This window comes from Schistocerca cancellata, unplaced genomic scaffold (assembly GCF_023864275.1).
Source record: "Schistocerca cancellata isolate TAMUIC-IGC-003103 unplaced genomic scaffold, iqSchCanc2.1 HiC_scaffold_827, whole genome shotgun sequence".
In the NCBI taxonomy this organism is placed as follows: domain Eukaryota; kingdom Metazoa; phylum Arthropoda; class Insecta; order Orthoptera; family Acrididae; genus Schistocerca; species Schistocerca cancellata.
The window spans coordinates 334057-350723 of NW_026046838.1; the positions used below are offsets into that span (position 1 = coordinate 334057).

A 16667-nucleotide genomic window follows, 5' to 3' on the forward strand; every position below is an offset into this window, starting at 1 on the left:
AGCATCTGTGTGTCAAATCCGATATCTGGTCGCGGGCTGTAAGATTCAGTATGATGACGTGACAATTCGGGAGTAGCTCACGAACGCAAAGCTGCGGCCTTCTTAGCTCAGTGGTAGAGCACTGGTCTCGTAAACCAGGGGTCGTGAGTTCGACCCTCACAGAAGGCATTCATTTTTTTAACTTTGCTGCTGAGAGCAGAGCTAGCTCGAGCAGCATCTAACAGATGGCAGTGCACTGAATGAAGGGGAAGTTCTACAACCGATAAAGAGTGCTCTAGTTGCATCAGAGGTTTACAGAATGTGTAGGCGGAACACTGTTTTGTATGCATTTTGTAGTATAATGTCATGCTTGGCGATGTCATTCGTTTATGAGCCCCACTACAGTGTGCATGCACGTTATCCATGTGAAGAGGCGTAAGCAGATACTACCATTCTGCGAGGTGCCTGCGAAAAGTATACGAGTTGCATTGATAAAGAGAGCAGAAGTGACCGAAAGTCAAGGCCTCCGTGGCGCAATCGGCTAGCGCGTTCGGCTGTTAACCGAAAGGTTGGTGGTTCGAGCCCACCCGGGGGCGAAATCGTTTTAATCGCCACCGAGGTGAGGACGTATGTCCACTTTGATAGAGATACACAGCTAGTGTGACAATGTGGCTGTGTTTGAATGATGCCACCCAGCCTTATACACATTCAGCCACGTGACAGTGGAGGTAAAAACATGGCCCTATGCGGACGTTCTACCGTTTTCCTATTCATTCGGCATGTGTGACACTGCAGTAGAGCGACGACCACTACAAAAGATGTATTATTTACATTTCATTTCGGCGTATACACCGCGAGTGCCATATGACAGGACCTCTCTCTCGATGTCGATCTGCATTTGGCGTCTCTTAAGTGTCGGTCTGCAGTAGGCCGCTGTTGGCCGAGCGGCGTGCAGTGGCTTGACGCTCGTCGTCGATCGTAAGGGTGAAACAGTGAAGAGAGTTGGAAAACGGTAAGGTGGACACCTCCAGCAGCATCTGTGTGTCAAATCCGATATCTGGTCGCGGGCTGTAAGATTCAGTATGATGACGTGACAATTCGGGAGTAGCTCACGAACGCAAAGCTGCGGCCTTCTTAGCTCAGTGGTAGAGCACTGGTCTCGTAAACCAGGGGTCGTGAGTTCGGCCCTCACAGAAGGCATTCATTTTTTTAACTTTGCTGCTGAGAGCAGAGCTAGCTCGAGCAGCATCTAACAGATGGCAGTGCACTGAATGAAGGGGAAGTTCTACAACCGATAAAGAGTGCTCTAGTTGCATCAGAGGTTTACAGAATGTGTAGGCGGAACACTGTTTTGTATGCATTTTGTAGTATAATGTCATGCTTGGCGATGTCATTCGTTTATGAGCCCCACTACAGTGTGCATGCACGTTATCCATGTGAAGAGGCGTAAGCAGATACTACCATTCTGCGAGGTGCCTGCGAAAAGTATACGAGTTGCATTGATAAAGAGAGCAGAAGTGACCGAAAGTCAAGGCCTCCGTGGCGCAATCGGCTAGCGCGTTCGGCTGTTAACCGAAAGGTTGGTGGTTCGAGCCCACCCGGGGGCGAAATCGTTTTAATCGCCACCGAGGTGAGGACGTATGTCCACTTTGATAGAGATACACAGCTAGTGTGACAATGTGGCTGTGTTTGAATGATGCCACCCAGCCTTATACACATTCAGCCACGTGACAGTGGAGGTAAAAACATGGCCCTATGCGGACGTTCTACCGTTTTCCTATTCATTCGGCATGTGTGACACTGCAGTAGAGCGACGACCACTACAAAAGATGTATTATTTACATTTCATTTCGGCGTATACACCGCGAGTGCCATATGACAGGACCTCTCTCTCGATGTCGATCTGCATTTGGCGTCTCTTAAGTGTCGGTCTGCAGTAGGCCGCTGTTGGCCGAGCGGCGTGCAGTGGCTTGACGCTCGTCGTCGATCGTAAGGGTGAAACAGTGAAGAGAGTTGGAAAACGGTAAGGTGGACACCTCCAGCAGCATCTGTGTGTCAAATCCGATATCTGGTCGCGGGCTGTAAGATTCAGTATGATGACGTGACAATTCGGGAGTAGCTCACGAACGCAAAGCTGCGGCCTTCTTAGCTCAGTGGTAGAGCACTGGTCTCGTAAACCAGGGGTCGTGAGTTCGACCCTCACAGAAGGCATTCATTTTTTTAACTTTGCTGCTGAGAGCAGAGCTAGCTCGAGCAGCATCTAACAGATGGCAGTGCACTGAATGAAGGGGAAGTTCTACAACCGATAAAGAGTGCTCTAGTTGCATCAGAGGTTTACAGAATGTGTAGGCGGAACACTGTTTTGTATGCATTTTGTAGTATAATGTCATGCTTGGCGATGTCATTCGTTTATGAGCCCCACTACAGTGTGCATGCACGTTATCCATGTGAAGAGGCGTAAGCAGATACTACCATTCTGCGAGGTGCCTGCGAAAAGTATACGAGTTGCATTGATAAAGAGAGCAGAAGTGACCGAAAGTCAAGGCCTCCGTGGCGCAATCGGCTAGCGCGTTCGGCTGTTAACCGAAAGGTTGGTGGTTCGAGCCCACCCGGGGGCGAAATCGTTTTAATCGCCACCGAGGTGAGGACGTATGTCCACTTTGATAGAGATACACAGCTAGTGTGACAATGTGGCTGTGTTTGAATGATGCCACCCAGCCTTATACACATTCAGCCACGTGACAGTGGAGGTAAAAACATGGCCCTATGCGGACGTTCTACCGTTTTCCTATTCATTCGGCATGTGTGACACTGCAGTAGAGCGACGACCACTACAAAAGATGTATTATTTACATTTCATTTCGGCGTATACACCGCGAGTGCCATATGACAGGACCTCTCTCTCGATGTCGATCTGCATTTGGCGTCTCTTAAGTGTCGGTCTGCAGTAGGCCGCTGTTGGCCGAGCGGCGTGCAGTGGCTTGACGCTCGTCGTCGATCGTAAGGGTGAAACAGTGAAGAGAGTTGGAAAACGGTAAGGTGGACACCTCCAGCAGCATCTGTGTGTCAAATCCGATATCTGGTCGCGGGCTGTAAGATTCAGTATGATGACGTGACAATTCGGGAGTAGCTCACGAACGCAAAGCTGCGGCCTTCTTAGCTCAGTGGTAGAGCACTGGTCTCGTAAACCAGGGGTCGTGAGTTCGACCCTCACAGAAGGCATTCATTTTTTTAACTTTGCTGCTGAGAGCAGAGCTAGCTCGAGCAGCATCTAACAGATGGCAGTGCACTGAATGAAGGGGAAGTTCTACAACCGATAAAGAGTGCTCTAGTTGCATCAGAGGTTTACAGAATGTGTAGGCGGAACACTGTTTTGTATGCATTTTGTAGTATAATGTCATGCTTGGCGATGTCATTCGTTTATGAGCCCCACTACAGTGTGCATGCACGTTATCCATGTGAAGAGGCGTAAGCAGATACTACCATTCTGCGAGGTGCCTGCGAAAAGTATACGAGTTGCATTGATAAAGAGAGCAGAAGTGACCGAAAGTCAAGGCCTCCGTGGCGCAATCGGCTAGCGCGTTCGGCTGTTAACCGAAAGGTTGGTGGTTCGAGCCCACCCGGGGGCGAAATCGTTTTAATCGCCACCGAGGTGAGGACGTATGTCCACTTTGATAGAGATACACAGCTAGTGTGACAATGTGGCTGTGTTTGAATGATGCCACCCAGCCTTATACACATTCAGCCACGTGACAGTGGAGGTAAAAACATGGCCCTATGCGGACGTTCTACCGTTTTCCTATTCATTCGGCATGTGTGACACTGCAGTAGAGCGACGACCACTACAAAAGATGTATTATTTACATTTCATTTCGGCGTATACACCGCGAGTGCCATATGACAGGACCTCTCTCTCGATGTCGATCTGCATTTGGCGTCTCTTAAGTGTCGGTCTGCAGTAGGCCGCTGTTGGCCGAGCGGCGTGCAGTCGCCTTACATGAAGCCCCCAGTGCCACTGTGGACGATGTAGCCAGAGAGAGGAGTCGAAAGGCGCGTTTCACAGTAGAGCCACGCTATCCCACAAGCTGTGCACTAGGTCAAGTTTTGCGCAGACCGCAAACCTTTGGTGGCTTGACGCTCGTCGTCGATCGTAAGGGTGAAACAGTGAAGAGAGTTGGAAAACGGTAAGGTGGACACCTCCAGCAGCATCTGTGTGTCAAATCCGATATCTGGTCGAGGGCTGTAAGATTCAGTATGATGACGTGCCAATTCGGGAGTAGCTCACGAACGCAAAGCTGCGGCCTTCTTAGCTCAGTGGTAGAGCACTGGTCTCGTAAACCAGGGGTCGTGAGTTCGACCCTCACAGAAGGCATTCATTTTTTTAACTTTGCTGCTGAGAGCAGAGCTAGCTCGAGCAGCATCTAACAGATGGCAGTGCACTGAATGAAGGGGAAGTTCTACAACCGATAAAGAGTGCTCTAGTTGCATCAGAGGTTTACAGAATGTGTAGGCGGAACACTGTTTTGTATGCATTATGTAGTATAATGTCATGCTTGGCGATGTCATTCGTTTATGAGCCCCACTACAGTGTGCATGCACGTTATCCATGTGAAGAGGCGTAAGCAGATACTACCATTCTGCGAGGTGCCTGCGAAAAGTATACGAGTTGCATTGATAAAGAGAGCAGAAGTGACCGAAAGTCAAGGCCTCCGTGGCGCAATCGGCTAGCGCGTTCGGCTGTTAACCGAAAGGTTGGTGGTTCGAGCCCACCCGGGGGCGAAATCGTTTTAATCGCCACCGAGGTGAGGACGTATGTCCACTTTGATAGAGATACACAGCTAGTGTGACAATGTGGCTGTGTTTGAATGATGCCACCCAGCCTTATACACATTCAGCCACGTGACAGTGGAGGTAAAAACATGGCCCTATGCGGACGTTCTACCGTTTTCCTATTCATTCGGCATGTGTGACACTGCAGTAGAGCGACGACCACTACAAAAGATGTATTATTTACATTTCATTTCGGCGTATACACCGCGAGTGCCATATGACAGGACCTCTCTCTCGATGTCGATCTGCATTTGGCGTCTCTTAAGTGTCGGTCTGCAGTAGGCCGCTGTTGGCCGAGCGGCGTGCAGTGGCTTGACGCTCGTCGTCGATCGTAAGGGTGAAACAGTGAAGAGAGTTGGAAAACGGTAAGGTGGACACTTCCAGCAGCATCTGTGTGTCAAATCCGATATCTGGTCGAGGGCTGTAAGATTCAGTATGATGACGTGACAATTCGGGAGTAGCTCACGAACGCAAAGCTGCGGCCTTCTTAGCTCAGTGGTAGAGCACTGGTCTCGTAAACCAGGGTTCGCGAGTTCGACCCTCACAGAAGGCATTCATTTTTTTAACTTTGCTGCTGAGAGCAGAGCTAGCTCGAGCAGCATCTAACAGATGGCAGTGCACTGAATGAAGGGGAAGTTCTACAACCGATAAAGAGTGCTCTAGTTGCATCAGAGGTTTACAGAATGTGTAGGCGGAACACTGTTTTGTATGCATTTTGTAGTATAATGTCATGCTTGGCGATGTCATTCGTTTATGAGCCCCACTACAGTGTGCATGCACGTTATCCATGTGAAGAGGCGTAAGCAGATACTACCATTCTGCGAGGTGCCTGCGAAAAGTATACGAGTTGCATTGATAAAGAGAGCAGAAGTGACCGAAAGTCAAGGCCTCCGTGGCGCAATCGGCTAGCGCGTTCGGCTGTTAACCGAAAGGTTGGTGGTTCGAGCCCACCCGGGGGCGAAATCGTTTTAATCGCCACCGAGGTGAGGACGTATGTCCACTTTGATAGAGATACACAGCTAGTGTGACAATGTGGCTGTGTTTGAATGATGCCACCCAGCCTTATACACATTCAGCCACGTGACAGTGGAGGTAAAAACATGGCCCTATGCGGACGTTGTACCGTTTTCCTATTCATTCGGCATGTGTGACACTGCAGTAGAGCGACGACCACTACAAAAGATGTATTATTTACATTTCATTTCGGCGTATACACCGCGAGTGCCATATGACAGGACCTCTCTCTCGATGTCGATCTGCATTTGGCGTCTCTTAAGTGTCGGTCTGCAGTAGGCCGCTGTTGGCCGAGCGGCGTGCAGTGGCTTGACGCTCGTCGTCGATCGTAAGGGTGAAACAGTGAAGAGAGTTGGAAAACGGTAAGGTGGACACCTCCAGCAGCATCTGTGTGTCAAATCCGATATCTGGTCGAGGGCTGTAAGATTCAGTATGATGACGTGACAATTCGGGAGTAGCTCACGAACGCAAAGCTGCGGCCTTCTTAGCTCAGTGGTAGAGCACTGGTCTCGTAAACCAGGGGTCGTGAGTTCGACCCTCACAGAAGGCATTCATTTTTTTAACTTTGCTGCTGAGAGCAGAGCTAGCTCGAGCAGCATCTAACAGATGGCAGTGCACTGAATGAAGGGGAAGTTCTACAACCGATAAAGAGTGCTCTACTTGCATCAGAGGTTTACAGAATGTGTAGGCGGAACACTGTTTTGTATGCATTTTGTAGTATAATGTCATGCTTGGCGATGTCATTCGTTTATGAGCCCCACTACAGTGTGCATGCACGTTATCCATGTGAAGAGGCGTAAGCAGATACTACCATTCTGCGAGGTGCCTGCGAAAAGTATACGAGTTGCATTGATAAAGAGAGCAGAAGTGACCGAAAGTCAAGGCCTCCGTGGCGCAATCGGCTAGCGCGTTCGGCTGTTAACCGAAAGGTTGGTGGTTCGAGCCCACCCGGGGGCGAAATCGTTTTAATCGCCACCGAGGTGAGGACGTATGTCCACTTTGATAGAGATACACAGCTAGTGTGACAATGTGGCTGTGTTTGAATGATGCCACCCAGCCTTATACACATTCAGCCACGTGACAGTGGAGGTAAAAACATGGCCCTATGCGGACGTTCTACCGTTTTCCTATTCATTCGGCATGTGTGACACTGCAGTAGAGCGACGACCACTACAAAAGATGTATTATTTACATTTCATTTCGGCGTATACACCGCGAGTGCCATATGACAGGACCTCTCTCTCGATGTCGATCTGCATTTGGCGTCTCTTAAGTGTCGGTCTGCAGTAGGCCGCTGTTGGCCGAGCGGCGTGCAGTGGCTTGACGCTCGTCGTCGATCGTAAGGGTGAAACAGTGAAGAGAGTTGGAAAACGGTAAGGTGGACACCTCCAGCAGCATCTGTGTGTCAAATCCGATATCTGGTCGAGGGCTGTAAGATTCAGTATGATGACGTGCCAATTCGGGAGTAGCTCACGAACGCAAAGCTGCGGCCTTCTTAGCTCAGTGGTAGAGCACTGGTCTCGTAAACCAGGGGTCGTGAGTTCGACCCCCACAGAAGGCATTCATTTTTTTAACTTTGCTGCTGAGAGCAGAGCTAGCTCGAGCAGCATCTAACAGATGGCAGTGCACTGAATGAAGGGGAAGTTCTACAACCGATAAAGAGTGCTCTAGTTGCATCAGAGGTTTACAGAATGTGTAGGCGGAACACTGTTTTGTATGCATTTTGTAGTATAATGTCATGCTTGGCGATGTCATTCGTTTATGAGCCCCACTACAGTGTGCATGCACGTTATCCATGTGAAGAGGCGTAAGCAGATACTACCATTCTGCGAGGTGCCTGCGAAAAGTATACGAGTTGCATTGATAAAGAGAGCAGAAGTGACCGAAAGTCAAGGCCTCCGTGGCGCAATCGGCTAGCGCGTTCGGCTGTTAACCGAAAGGTTGGTGGTTCGAGCCCACCCGGGGGCGAAATCGTTTTAATCGCCACCGAGGTGAGGACGTATGTCCACTTTGATAGAGATACACAGCTAGTGTGACAATGTGGCTGTGTTTGAATGATGCCACCCAGCCTTATACACATTCAGCCACGTGACAGTGGAGGTAAAAACATGGCCCTATGCGGACGTTCTACCGTTTTCCTATTCATTCGGCATGTGTGACACTGCAGTAGAGCGACGACCACTACAAAAGATGTATTATTTACATTTCATTTCGGCGTATACACCGCGAGTGCCATATGACAGGACCTCTCTCTCGATGTCGATCTGCATTTGGCGTCTCTTAAGTGTCGGTCTGCAGTAGGCCGCTGTTGGCCGAGCGGCGTGCAGTGGCTTGACGCTCGTCGTCGATCGTAAGGGTGAAACAGTGAAGAGAGTTGGAAAACGGTAAGGTGGACACCTCCAGCAGCATCTGTGTGTCAAATCCGATATCTGGTCGAGGGCTGTAAGATTCAGTATGATGACGTGACAATTCGGGAGTAGCTCACGAACGCAAAGCTGCGGCCTTATTAGCTCAGTGGTAGAGCACTGGTCTCGTAAACCAGGGTTCGTGAGTTCGACCCTCACAGAAGGCATTCATTTTTTTAACTTTGCTGCTGAGAGCAGAGCTAGCTCGAGCAGCATCTAACAGATGGCAGTGCACTGAATGAAGGGGAAGTTCTACAACCGATAAAGAGTGCTCTAGTTGCATCAGAGGTTTACAGAATGTGTAGGCGGAACACTGTTTTGTATGCATTTTGTAGTATAATGTCATGCTTGGCGATGTCATTCGTTTATGAGCCCCACTACAGTGTGCATGCACGTTATCCATGTGAAGAGGCGTAAGCAGATACTACCATTCTGCGAGGTGCCTGCGAAAAGTATACGAGTTGCATTGATAAAGAGAGCAGAAGTGACCGAAAGTCAAGGCCTCCGTGGCGCAATCGGCTAGCGCGTTCGGCTGTTAACCGAAAGGTTGGTGGTTCGAGCCCACCCGGGGGCGAAATCGTTTTAATCGCCACCGAGGTGAGGACGTATGTCCACTTTGATAGAGATACACAGCTAGTGTGACAATGTGGCTGTGTTTGAATGATGCCACCCAGCCTTATACACATTCAGCCACGTGACAGTGGAGGTAAAAACATGGCCCTATGCGGACGTTCTACCGTTTTCCTATTCATTCGGCATGTGTGACACTGCAGTAGAGCGACGACCACTACAAAAGATGTATTATTTACATTTCATTTCGGCGTATACACCGCGAGTGCCATATGACAGGACCTCTCTCTCGATGTCGATCTGCATTTGGCGTCTCTTAAGTGTCGGTCTGCAGTAGGCCGCTGTTGGCCGAGCGGCGTGCAGTGGCTTGACGCTCGTCGTCGATCGTAAGGGTGAAACAGTGAAGAGAGTTGGAAAACGGTAAGGTGGACACCTCCAGCAGCATCTGTGTGTCAAATCCGATATCTGGTCGAGGGCTGTAAGATTCAGTATGATGACGTGACAATTCGGGAGTAGCTCACGAACGCAAAGCTGCGGCCTTCTTAGCTCAGTGGTAGAGCACTGGTCTCGTAAACCAGGGTTCGTGAGTTCGACCCTCACAGAAGGCATTCATTTTTTTAACTTTGCTGCTGAGAGCAGAGCTAGCTCGAGCAGCATCTAACAGATGGCAGTGCACTGAATGAAGGGGAAGTTCTACAACCGATAAAGAGTGCTCTAGTTGCATCAGAGGTTTACAGAATGTGTAGGCGGAACACTGTTTTGTATGCATTTTGTAGTATAATGTCATGCTTGGCGATGTCATTCGTTTATGAGCCCCACTACAGTGTGCATGCACGTTATCCATGTGAAGAGGCGTAAGCAGATACTACCATTCTGCGAGGTGCCTGCGAAAAGTATACGAGTTGCATTGATAAAGAGAGCAGAAGTGACCGAAAGTCAAGGCCTCCGTGGCGCAATCGGCTAGCGCGTTCGGCTGTTAACCGAAAGGTTGGTGGTTCGAGCCCACCCGGGGGCGAAATCGTTTTAATCGCCACCGAGGTGAGGACGTATGTCCACTTTGATAGAGATACACAGCTAGTGTGACAATGTGGCTGTGTTTGAATGATGCCACCCAGCCTTATACACATTCAGCCACGTGACAGTGGAGGTAAAAACATGGCCCTATGCGGACGTTGTACCGTTTTCCTATTCATTCGGCATGTGTGACACTGCAGTAGAGCGACGACCACTACAAAAGATGTATTATTTACATTTCATTTCGGCGTATACACCGCGAGTGCCATATGACAGGACCTCTCTCTCGATGTCGATCTGCATTTGGCGTCTCTTAAGTGTCGGTCTGCAGTAGGCCGCTGTTGGCCGAGCGGCGTGCAGTCGCCTTACATGAAGCCCCCAGTGCCACTGTGGACGATGTAGCCAGAGAGAGGAGTCGAAAGGCGCGTTTCACAGTAGAGCCACGCTATCCCACAAGCTGTGCACTAGGTCAAGTTTTGCGCAGACCGCAAACCTTTGGTGGCTTGACGCTCGTCGTCGATCGTAAGGGTGAAACAGTGAAGAGAGTTGGAAAACGGTAAGGTGGACACCTCCAGCAGCATCTGTGTGTCAAATCCGATATCTGGTCGAGGGCTGTAAGATTCAGTATGATGACGTGACAATTCGGGAGTAGCTCACGAAGGCAAAGCTGCGGCCTTCTTAGCTCAGTGGTAGAGCACTGGTCTCGTAAACCAGGGGTCATGAGTTCGACCCTCACAGAAGGCATTCATTTTTTTAACTTTGCTGCTGAGAGCAGAGCTAGCTCGAGCAGCATCTAACAGATGGCAGTGCACTGAATGAAGGGGAAGTTCTACAACCGATAAAGAGTGCTCTAGTTGCATCAGAGGTTTACAGAATGTGTAGGCGGAACACTGTTTTGTATGCATTATGTAGTATAATGTCATGCTTGGCGATGTCATTCGTTTATGAGCCCCACTACAGTGTGCATGCACGTTATCCATGTGAAGAGGCGTAAGCAGATACTACCATTCTGCGAGGTGCCTGCGAAAAGTATACGAGTTGCATTGATAAAGAGAGCAGAAGTGACCGAAAGTCAAGGCCTCCGTGGCGCAATCGGCTAGCGCGTTCGGCTGTTAACCGAAAGGTTGGTGGTTCGAGCCCACCCGGGGGCGAAATCGTTTTAATCGCCACCGAGGTGAGGACGTATGTCCACTTTGATAGAGATACACAGCTAGTGTGACAATGTGGCTGTGTTTGAATGATGCCACCCAGCCTTATACACATTCAGCCACGTGACAGTGGAGGTAAAAACATGGCCCTATGCGGACGTTGTACCGTTTTCCTATTCATTCGGCATGTGTGACACTGCAGTAGAGCGACGACCACTACAAAAGATGTATTATTTACATTTCATTTCGGCGTATACACCGCGAGTGCCATATGACAGGACCTCTCTCTCGATGTCGATCTGCATTTGGCGTCTCTTAAGTGTCGGTCTGCAGTAGGCCGCTGTTGGCCGAGCGGCGTGCAGTGGCTTGACGCTCGTCGTCGATCGTAAGGGTGAAACAGTGAAGAGAGTTGGAAAACGGTAAGGTGGACACCTCCAGCAGCATCTGTGTGTCAAATCCGATATCTGGTCGAGGGCTGTAAGATTCAGTATGATGACGTGCCAATTCGGGAGTAGCTCACGAACGCAAAGCTGCGGCCTTCTTAGCTCAGTGGTAGAGCACTGGTCTCGTAAACCAGGGGTCGTGAGTTCGACCCTCACAGAAGGCATTCATTTTTTTAACTTTGCTGCTGAGAGCAGAGCTAGCTCGAGCAGCATCTAACAGATGGCAGTGCACTGAATGAAGGGGAAGTTCTACAACCGATAAAGAGTGCTCTAGTTGCATCAGAGGTTTACAGAATGTGTAGGCGGAACACTGTTTTGTATGCATTTTGTAGTATAATGTCATGCTTGGCGATGTCATTCGTTTATGAGCCCCACTACAGTGTGCATGCACGTTATCCATGTGAAGAGGCGTAAGCAGATACTACCATTCTGCGAGGTGCCTGCGAAAAGTATACGAGTTGCATTGATAAAGAGAGCAGAAGTGACCGAAAGTCAAGGCCTCCGTGGCGCAATCGGCTAGCGCGTTCGGCTGTTAACCGAAAGGTTGGTGGTTCGAGCCCACCCGGGGGCGAAATCGTTTTAATCGCCACCGAGGTGAGGACGTATGTCCACTTTGATAGAGATACACAGCTAGTGTGACAATGTGGCTGTGTTTGAATGATGCCACCCAGCCTTATACACATTCAGCCACGTGACAGTGGAGGTAAAAACATGGCCCTATGCGGACGTTCTACCGTTTTCCTATTCATTCGGCATGTGTGACACTGCAGTAGAGCGACGACCACTACAAAAGATGTATTATTTACATTTCATTTCGGCGTATACACCGCGAGTGCCATATGACAGGACCTCTCTCTCGATGTCGATCTGCATTTGGCGTCTCTTAAGTGTCGGTCTGCAGTAGGCCGCTGTTGGCCGAGCGGCGTGCAGTGGCTTGACGCTCGTCGTCGATCGTAAGGGTGAAACAGTGAAGAGAGTTGGAAAACGGTAAGGTGGACACCTCCAGCAGCATCTGTGTGTCAAATCCGATATCTGGTCGAGGGCTGTAAGATTCAGTATGATGACGTGACAATTCGGGAGTAGCTCACGAACGCAAAGCTGCGGCCTTCTTAGCTCAGTGGTAGAGCACTGGTCTCGTAAACCAGGGTTCGTGAGTTCGACCCTCACAGAAGGCATTCATTTTTTTAACTTTGCTGCTGAGAGCAGAGCTAGCTCGAGCAGCATCTAACAGATGGCAGTGCACTGAATGAAGGGGAAGTTCTACAACCGATAAAGAGTGCTCTAGTTGCATCAGAGGTTTACAGAATGTGTAGGCGGAACACTGTTTTGTATGCATTTTGTAGTATAATGTCATGCTTGGCGATGTCATTCGTTTATGAGCCCCACTACAGTGTGCATGCACGTTATCCATGTGAAGAGGCGTAAGCAGATACTACCATTCTGCGAGGTGCCTGCGAAAAGTATACGAGTTGCATTGATAAAGAGAGCAGAAGTGACCGAAAGTCAAGGCCTCCGTGGCGCAATCGGCTAGCGCGTTCGGCTGTTAACCGAAAGGTTGGTGGTTCGAGCCCACCCGGGGGCGAAATCGTTTTAATCGCCACCGAGGTGAGGACGTATGTCCACTTTGATAGAGATACACAGCTAGTGTGACAATGTGGCTGTGTTTGAATGATGCCACCCAGCCTTATACACATTCAGCCACGTGACAGTGGAGGTAAAAACATGGCCCTATGCGGACGTTGTACCGTTTTCCTATTCATTCGGCATGTGTGACACTGCAGTAGAGCGACGACCACTACAAAAGATGTATTATTTACATTTCATTTCGGCGTATACACCGCGAGTGCCATATGACAGGACCTCTCTCTCGATGTCGATCTGCATTTGGCGTCTCTTAAGTGTCGGTCTGCAGTAGGCCGCTGTTGGCCGAGCGGCGTGCAGTGGCTTGACGCTCGTCGTCGATCGTAAGGGTGAAACAGTGAAGAGAGTTGGAAAACGGTAAGGTGGACACCTCCAGCAGCATCTGTGTGTCAAATCCGATATCTGGTCGAGGGCTGTAAGATTCAGTATGATGACGTGACAATTCGGGAGTAGCTCACGAACGCAAAGCTGCGGCCTTCTTAGCTCAGTGGTAGAGCACTGGTCTCGTAAACCAGGGGTCGTGAGTTCGACCCTCACAGAAGGCATTCATTTTTTTAACTTTGCTGCTGAGAGCAGAGCTAGCTCGAGCAGCATCTAACAGATGGCAGTGCACTGAATGAAGGGGAAGTTCTACAACCGATAAAGAGTGCTCTAGTTGCATCAGAGGTTTACAGAATGTGTAGGCGGAACACTGTTTTGTATGCATTTTGTAGTATAATGTCATGCTTGGCGATGTCATTCGTTTATGAGCCCCACTACAGTGTGCATGCACGTTATCCATGTGAAGAGGCGTAAGCAGATACTACCATTCTGCGAGGTGCCTGCGAAAAGTATACGAGTTGCATTGATAAAGAGAGCAGAAGTGACCGAAAGTCAAGGCCTCCGTGGCGCAATCGGCTAGCGCGTTCGGCTGTTAACCGAAAGGTTGGTGGTTCGAGCCCACCCGGGGGCGAAATCGTTTTAATCGCCACCGAGGTGAGGACGTATGTCCACTTTGATAGAGATACACAGCTAGTGTGACAATGTGGCTGTGTTTGAATGATGCCACCCAGCCTTATACACATTCAGCCACGTGACAGTGGAGGTAAAAACATGGCCCTATGCGGACGTTGTACCGTTTTCCTATTCATTCGGCATGTGTGACACTGCAGTAGAGCGACGACCACTACAAAAGATGTATTATTTACATTTCATTTCGGCGTATACACCGCGAGTGCCATATGACAGGACCTCTCTCTCGATGTCGATCTGCATTTGGCGTCTCTTAAGTGTCGGTCTGCAGTAGGCCGCTGTTGGCCGAGCGGCGTGCAGTCGCCTTACATGAAGCCCCCAGTGCCACTGTGGACGATGTAGCCAGAGAGAGGAGTCGAAAGGCGCGTTTCACAGTAGAGCCACGCTATCCCACAAGCTGTGCACTAGGTCAAGTTTTGCGCAGACCGCAAACCTTTGGTGGCTTGACGCTCGTCGTCGATCGTAAGGGTGAAACAGTGAAGAGAGTTGGAAAACGGTAAGGTGGACACCTCCAGCAGCATCTGTGTGTCAAATCCGATATCTGGTCGAGGGCTGTAAGATTCAGTATGATGACGTGACAATTCGGGAGTAGCTCACGAACGCAAAGCTGCGGCCTTCTTATCTCAGTGGTAGAGCACTGGTCTCGTAAACCAGGGGTCGTGAGTTCGACCCTCACAGAAGGCATTCATTTTTTTAACTTTGCTGCTGAGAGCAGAGCTAGCTCGAGCAGCATCTAACAGATGGCAGTGCACTGAATGAAGGGGAAGTTCTACAACCGATAAAGAGTGCTCTAGTTGCATCAGAGGTTTACAGAATGTGTAGGCGGAACACTGTTTTGTATGCATTATGTAGTATAATGTCATGCTTGGCGATGTCATTCGTTTATGAGCCCCACTACAGTGTGCATGCACGTTATCCATGTGAAGAGGCGTAAGCAGATACTACCATTCTGCGAGGTGCCTGCGAAAAGTATACGAGTTGCATTGATAAAGAGAGCAGAAGTGACCGAAAGTCAAGGCCTCCGTGGCGCAATCGGCTAGCGCGTTCGGCTGTTAACCGAAAGGTTGGTGGTTCGAGCCCACCCGGGGGCGAAATCGTTTTAATCGCCACCGAGGTGAGGACGTATGTCCACTTTGATAGAGATACACAGCTAGTGTGACAATGTGGCTGTGTTTGAATGATGCCACCCAGCCTTATACACATTCAGCCACGTGGCAGTGGAGGTAAAAACATGGCCCTATGCGGACGTTGTACCGTTTTCCTATTCATTCGGCATGTGTGACACTGCAGTAGAGCGACGACCACTACAAAAGATGTATTATTTACATTTCATTTCGGCGTATACACCGCGAGTGCCATATGACAGGACCTCTCTCTCGATGTCGATCTGCATTTGGCGTCTCTTAAGTGTCGGTCTGCAGTAGGCCGCTGTTGGCCGAGCGGCGTGCAGTCGCCTTACATGAAGCCCCCAGTGCCACTGTGGACGATGTAGCCAGAGAGAGGAGTCGAAAGGCGCGTTTCACAGTAGAGCCACGCTATCCCACAAGCTGTGCACTAGGTCAAGTTTTGCGCAGACCGCAAACCTTTGGTGGCTTGACGCTCGTCGTCGATCGTAAGGGTGAAACAGTGAAGAGAGTTGGAAAACGGTAAGGTGGACACCTCCAGCAGCATCTGTGTGTCAAATCCGATATCTGGTCGAGGGCTGTAAGATTCAGTATGATGACGTGCCAATTCGGGAGTAGCTCACGAACGCAAAGCTGCGGCCTTCTTAGCTCAGTGGTAGAGCACTGGTCTCGTAAACCAGGGGTCGTGAGTTCGACCCTCACAGAAGGCATTCATTTTTTTAACTTTGCTGCTGAGAGCAGAGCTAGCTCGAGCAGCATCTAACAGATGGCAGTGCACTGAATGAAGGGGAAGTTCTACAACCGATAAAGAGTGCTCTAGTTGCATCAGAGGTTTACAGAATGTGTAGGCAGAACACTGTTTTGTATGCATTTTGTAGTATAATGTCATGCTTGGCGATGTCATTCGTTTATGAGCCCCACTACAGTGTGCATGCACGTTATCCATGTGAAGAGGCGTAAGCAGATACTACCATTCTGCGAGGTGCCTGCGAAAAGTATACGAGTTGCATTGATAAAGAGAGCAGAAGTGACCGAAAGTCAAGGCCTCCGTGGCGCAATCGGCTAGCGCGTTCGGCTGTTAACCGAAAGGTTGGTGGTTCGAGCCCACCCGGGGGCGAAATCGTTTTAATCGCCACCGAGGTGAGGACGTATGTCCACTTTGATAGAGATACACAGCTAGTGTGACAATGTGGCTGTGTTTGAATGATGCCACCCAGCCTTATACACATTCAGCCACGTGACAGTGGAGGTAAAAACATGGCCCTATGCGGACGTTCTACCGTTTTCCTATTCATTCGGCATGTGTGACACTGCAGTAGAGCGACGACCTCTACAAAAGATGTATTATTTACATTTCATTTCGGCGTATACACCGCGAGTGCCATATGACAGGACCTCTCTCTCGATGTCGATCTGCATTTGGCGTCTCTTAAGTGTCGGTCTGCAGTAGGCCGCTGTTGGCCGAGCGGCGTGCAGTGGCTTGACGCT

General features: G+C 49.8%; 32 non-coding genes across 32 annotated transcripts; all 32 read left to right on the forward strand.

Moving 5' to 3' along the window:
• Window positions 1–96: 96 nt before the first annotated feature.
• Window positions 97–168, forward strand: Trnat-cgu (transfer RNA threonine (anticodon CGU)). The gene has a single exon. It is a non-coding gene; the product is annotated as a tRNA-Thr (tRNA).
• A 333-nt stretch (window positions 169–501) lies between these two features.
• Window positions 502–575, forward strand: Trnan-guu (transfer RNA asparagine (anticodon GUU)). Its single transcript has one exon. It is a non-coding gene; the product is annotated as a tRNA-Asn (tRNA).
• A 532-nt stretch (window positions 576–1107) lies between these two features.
• Window positions 1108–1179, forward strand: Trnat-cgu (transfer RNA threonine (anticodon CGU)). The gene has a single exon. It is a non-coding gene; the product is annotated as a tRNA-Thr (tRNA).
• A 333-nt stretch (window positions 1180–1512) lies between these two features.
• Trnan-guu (transfer RNA asparagine (anticodon GUU)) lies at window positions 1513–1586 on the forward strand. Its single transcript has one exon. It is a non-coding gene; the product is annotated as a tRNA-Asn (tRNA).
• A 532-nt stretch (window positions 1587–2118) lies between these two features.
• On the forward strand, window positions 2119–2190 carry Trnat-cgu (transfer RNA threonine (anticodon CGU)). The gene has a single exon. It is a non-coding gene; the product is annotated as a tRNA-Thr (tRNA).
• Window positions 2191–2523: 333 nt separating this feature from the next.
• On the forward strand, window positions 2524–2597 carry Trnan-guu (transfer RNA asparagine (anticodon GUU)). Its single transcript has one exon. It is a non-coding gene; the product is annotated as a tRNA-Asn (tRNA).
• Window positions 2598–3129: 532 nt separating this feature from the next.
• Trnat-cgu (transfer RNA threonine (anticodon CGU)) lies at window positions 3130–3201 on the forward strand. The gene has a single exon. It is a non-coding gene; the product is annotated as a tRNA-Thr (tRNA).
• A 333-nt stretch (window positions 3202–3534) lies between these two features.
• On the forward strand, window positions 3535–3608 carry Trnan-guu (transfer RNA asparagine (anticodon GUU)). The gene has a single exon. It is a non-coding gene; the product is annotated as a tRNA-Asn (tRNA).
• Window positions 3609–4279: 671 nt separating this feature from the next.
• Trnat-cgu (transfer RNA threonine (anticodon CGU)) lies at window positions 4280–4351 on the forward strand. Its single transcript has one exon. It is a non-coding gene; the product is annotated as a tRNA-Thr (tRNA).
• A 333-nt stretch (window positions 4352–4684) lies between these two features.
• Window positions 4685–4758, forward strand: Trnan-guu (transfer RNA asparagine (anticodon GUU)). Its single transcript has one exon. It is a non-coding gene; the product is annotated as a tRNA-Asn (tRNA).
• A 532-nt stretch (window positions 4759–5290) lies between these two features.
• Window positions 5291–5362, forward strand: Trnat-cgu (transfer RNA threonine (anticodon CGU)). Its single transcript has one exon. It is a non-coding gene; the product is annotated as a tRNA-Thr (tRNA).
• Window positions 5363–5695: 333 nt separating this feature from the next.
• Window positions 5696–5769, forward strand: Trnan-guu (transfer RNA asparagine (anticodon GUU)). Its single transcript has one exon. It is a non-coding gene; the product is annotated as a tRNA-Asn (tRNA).
• A 532-nt stretch (window positions 5770–6301) lies between these two features.
• Trnat-cgu (transfer RNA threonine (anticodon CGU)) lies at window positions 6302–6373 on the forward strand. The gene has a single exon. It is a non-coding gene; the product is annotated as a tRNA-Thr (tRNA).
• A 333-nt stretch (window positions 6374–6706) lies between these two features.
• Window positions 6707–6780, forward strand: Trnan-guu (transfer RNA asparagine (anticodon GUU)). The gene has a single exon. It is a non-coding gene; the product is annotated as a tRNA-Asn (tRNA).
• Window positions 6781–7312: 532 nt separating this feature from the next.
• Trnat-cgu (transfer RNA threonine (anticodon CGU)) lies at window positions 7313–7384 on the forward strand. Its single transcript has one exon. It is a non-coding gene; the product is annotated as a tRNA-Thr (tRNA).
• Window positions 7385–7717: 333 nt separating this feature from the next.
• Window positions 7718–7791, forward strand: Trnan-guu (transfer RNA asparagine (anticodon GUU)). The gene has a single exon. It is a non-coding gene; the product is annotated as a tRNA-Asn (tRNA).
• A 532-nt stretch (window positions 7792–8323) lies between these two features.
• Trnat-cgu (transfer RNA threonine (anticodon CGU)) lies at window positions 8324–8395 on the forward strand. Its single transcript has one exon. It is a non-coding gene; the product is annotated as a tRNA-Thr (tRNA).
• Window positions 8396–8728: 333 nt separating this feature from the next.
• Trnan-guu (transfer RNA asparagine (anticodon GUU)) lies at window positions 8729–8802 on the forward strand. Its single transcript has one exon. It is a non-coding gene; the product is annotated as a tRNA-Asn (tRNA).
• Window positions 8803–9334: 532 nt separating this feature from the next.
• Window positions 9335–9406, forward strand: Trnat-cgu (transfer RNA threonine (anticodon CGU)). Its single transcript has one exon. It is a non-coding gene; the product is annotated as a tRNA-Thr (tRNA).
• A 333-nt stretch (window positions 9407–9739) lies between these two features.
• Window positions 9740–9813, forward strand: Trnan-guu (transfer RNA asparagine (anticodon GUU)). Its single transcript has one exon. It is a non-coding gene; the product is annotated as a tRNA-Asn (tRNA).
• A 671-nt stretch (window positions 9814–10484) lies between these two features.
• On the forward strand, window positions 10485–10556 carry Trnat-cgu (transfer RNA threonine (anticodon CGU)). The gene has a single exon. It is a non-coding gene; the product is annotated as a tRNA-Thr (tRNA).
• A 333-nt stretch (window positions 10557–10889) lies between these two features.
• Trnan-guu (transfer RNA asparagine (anticodon GUU)) lies at window positions 10890–10963 on the forward strand. Its single transcript has one exon. It is a non-coding gene; the product is annotated as a tRNA-Asn (tRNA).
• A 532-nt stretch (window positions 10964–11495) lies between these two features.
• Window positions 11496–11567, forward strand: Trnat-cgu (transfer RNA threonine (anticodon CGU)). Its single transcript has one exon. It is a non-coding gene; the product is annotated as a tRNA-Thr (tRNA).
• A 333-nt stretch (window positions 11568–11900) lies between these two features.
• On the forward strand, window positions 11901–11974 carry Trnan-guu (transfer RNA asparagine (anticodon GUU)). The gene has a single exon. It is a non-coding gene; the product is annotated as a tRNA-Asn (tRNA).
• A 532-nt stretch (window positions 11975–12506) lies between these two features.
• Window positions 12507–12578, forward strand: Trnat-cgu (transfer RNA threonine (anticodon CGU)). The gene has a single exon. It is a non-coding gene; the product is annotated as a tRNA-Thr (tRNA).
• Window positions 12579–12911: 333 nt separating this feature from the next.
• On the forward strand, window positions 12912–12985 carry Trnan-guu (transfer RNA asparagine (anticodon GUU)). The gene has a single exon. It is a non-coding gene; the product is annotated as a tRNA-Asn (tRNA).
• A 532-nt stretch (window positions 12986–13517) lies between these two features.
• Window positions 13518–13589, forward strand: Trnat-cgu (transfer RNA threonine (anticodon CGU)). The gene has a single exon. It is a non-coding gene; the product is annotated as a tRNA-Thr (tRNA).
• A 333-nt stretch (window positions 13590–13922) lies between these two features.
• On the forward strand, window positions 13923–13996 carry Trnan-guu (transfer RNA asparagine (anticodon GUU)). Its single transcript has one exon. It is a non-coding gene; the product is annotated as a tRNA-Asn (tRNA).
• A 671-nt stretch (window positions 13997–14667) lies between these two features.
• On the forward strand, window positions 14668–14739 carry Trnat-cgu (transfer RNA threonine (anticodon CGU)). The gene has a single exon. It is a non-coding gene; the product is annotated as a tRNA-Thr (tRNA).
• Window positions 14740–15072: 333 nt separating this feature from the next.
• On the forward strand, window positions 15073–15146 carry Trnan-guu (transfer RNA asparagine (anticodon GUU)). The gene has a single exon. It is a non-coding gene; the product is annotated as a tRNA-Asn (tRNA).
• Window positions 15147–15817: 671 nt separating this feature from the next.
• Window positions 15818–15889, forward strand: Trnat-cgu (transfer RNA threonine (anticodon CGU)). The gene has a single exon. It is a non-coding gene; the product is annotated as a tRNA-Thr (tRNA).
• Window positions 15890–16222: 333 nt separating this feature from the next.
• On the forward strand, window positions 16223–16296 carry Trnan-guu (transfer RNA asparagine (anticodon GUU)). Its single transcript has one exon. It is a non-coding gene; the product is annotated as a tRNA-Asn (tRNA).
• The last annotated feature ends 371 nt before the right edge of the window (window positions 16297–16667 follow it).